This window comes from Penaeus monodon, chromosome 6, assembly GCF_015228065.2.
Source record: "Penaeus monodon isolate SGIC_2016 chromosome 6, NSTDA_Pmon_1, whole genome shotgun sequence".
NCBI lineage: Eukaryota > Metazoa > Arthropoda > Malacostraca > Decapoda > Penaeidae > Penaeus > Penaeus monodon.
This window is the reverse complement of record NC_051391.1, coordinates 41,714,956-41,717,455: the sequence shown is the minus strand read 5'-3', so window position 1 is coordinate 41,717,455 and position 2,500 is coordinate 41,714,956. Positions and strand designations below refer to the sequence as shown.

Sequence of the window (2,500 nt, the reverse complement as noted above, 5' to 3'; positions counted from 1 at the left end):
CTTAACCCTCCATCTCTTCCTCCTCCTCCTCCTCCTCTTCTTACTCCTTCCCCTCCTCCCTCCATCTCCACTTCTCCCTTCTCCTCCTCCTCCTCTTCTTACTCCTCCTCCCTTCATCTCTTCTTCCTGCTCCTCCTCCTCTTCCTCTTCCTCCCCCTCCCCCTCCCCCTCCCCCTTCCTCCATCTCTTCTTCCTCGCCCTCCTCCTCCTCCTCCTCCTCCTCCTTCGTTATTGTCTCCAAACCACTCTCCTTTTCCAAAGAGAAACAAGGTTTGCTGTATTCATCCCAAACTCGATTATTTACCGAGACCATAAAATGTGACAAAATGGATTACGTGCCACGTTGTAAAAGGAAGGAGGGAGGGAGGAGGAGAAGGAGGGATGAAATAGATACGATTGATGGAGGTGGGCGAGTGGGAGGAATATGTGAAGAGGCTGAATAGGTAGGGATAGAGATAAATAGGATTAGGAATGCTGTAGATATAGTGACATGTATATACACAGGGAGAAAGATAAAAGGACACACACACACACACACACACACACACACACACACACACACACACACACACACACACACACACACACACACACACACACACACACACACACACACACACACACACACACACACACACATACTCACATACGCACGCACAATATGCACGTAGTATCGCAATGAAATAAAGGCAAAAAGGAAAATGAAAGCTTCTATAGAAAATAAATACATAGACAACTAAAAAAAATATAAGAGTTACCCCTAGGAACAAAATGGGAGAGTAAAAGAAAACGAGCACCGGATGATATAACCTGTACCCTCTTTCCCCTTATGAAATATGACTCGCATATTTCCTTCTTCATAGGACGTATGACCATGTTTTAGGTCGTGCGATTGTACTCACATGCAAAGCCCATGACACGATTGCAATTTTCGGTCGTGTTGCTAACATGCAATGATAATATCGAAATTATACAAGGAAAAAGGGGGGGGGGGTGCAGCGTAGTCATCAAAACACCTTTGACAGTCTATGAAATTTATATTCAGTGTAACATTTCGTTTATTCATCAGCCATTTGATCATGCAATAATCAACAATTTCTTAAAGCGAACAACTACCCGCAGAATTACACTCAGAAAATTGCAGCAATTGAAAATATTTCAAGTTTGGTGTGTCTGACAAAAACCATTGTTATAACTCGAGTTTTAGCTAACATCAGCATATTTTAATACCAATGCATTTTAGCGTAACGGATGTGTTTTTAACTCAAATAATATAAGCGCACATATGTTGCATCTCTATGTTGGTGTACGGGTGGGTGTTTGCGTGACTATTTTAGTCTATGCGTGTATGTGTATGCCATTTGCGTGTGTACATCTTTACCTGTACGTTTATGATGGTGTATCTGTATGTATATATATGTTTGTTTGGAGTCTGTCGATGCTTGTATTTGTATGCTTGCCAGTGTCTATATCTGTACGAATGCATTTAAGTCTGTGCCTCTTTTTGCATGCATGAATGCCTGGTGTAAAAGCGCCTTTGTTTCTCTAAACCTGAGTCTCCCTGCTTGTTTGGGCCTGCTTGCTTACATGCACATATGTATCTCTATGCCTGTGTGTTTGTATGCGTTTGTGCCTGCTTGCCTGCGTGTACGCGTTTCTCTGCCTGCGAAGAGAGCAATGGCTGGAGTTCTTGTCTGCCTCGCTAATAAACCAGGACGAAGTTACGGAGATCCGGGTCCTCGTAAGGAACGGACGGGGGGGGGGCGGTGCGGGAGGAGGGGAGAGTGGGAGGATGGGGGGGGAGGAGAGAGAAGAAAGGAGAGGGAGAGGCGGGGAAGGGGGAGGGGAAGGGAGAAGGGGAAGCAACGAGGGGGAGGGGAAGGGAGAAGGGGAAGCGACGAGGGGGAGGGCTGAGGGAAAGGGATAAGTCAGACGAAGAAAAGGGAGGGAGAGAGAGGGAGGAAGAGGGAAGTGGGGGAGAAGATTATCGAGAAGAAGATAGATGAGGAACGGTGGGGAAGAGGACGAGGAAGAAGAGGAATAAAAAGAAGATGAATGAGGGAGAAGTTGGGGGAGGAGAAAGAGGAATAGGAAGAAGACGAAGGAGGGAGGAAGGAGGGAGAGGGGAAGTAGGAATGCAGAGAAGACGAAATAAGGACGAGGGGATGAGGATGAGAAGGAGAGAAGGAGGAAGAAGAGGAGGAGAAAGAGGAGAAAGAGGAAGAATAGGAGGAGGAGGAGAAAGAAGAATAGGAGGTGAAGGAGGAGGAGGAGGAGGAGGAGTAGAAGAAGGAGGAAGGGTAAAAAGGAAATGATTAAGGACAAGACGAAGGAAGGAGGAGGGAGGGGAGAGAGAGAGGGCGTCACAGGCTGAAAAGAAGACGTAGGAGGCGGATCTTACAACGAGGGAACGAAAGAGGGAGGAAGCAACTGGACGATAGGGAGAGGAAGGCATAGACAAGATAAGTGAGTGTACGAAGGAGAGGGAGTAAAGGAGAAA

At 46.5% G+C, this 2,500-nt stretch overlaps 1 protein-coding gene across 1 annotated transcript in view; it reads left to right on the top strand.

Moving 5' to 3' along the window:
- LOC119574475 (glucose-6-phosphatase-like) overlaps positions 1-2,500 on the top strand; it is a 62,551-nt gene that overhangs the window by 55,328 nt on the left and 4,723 nt on the right. The gene's annotated exons all lie outside the window — the stretch shown is intronic.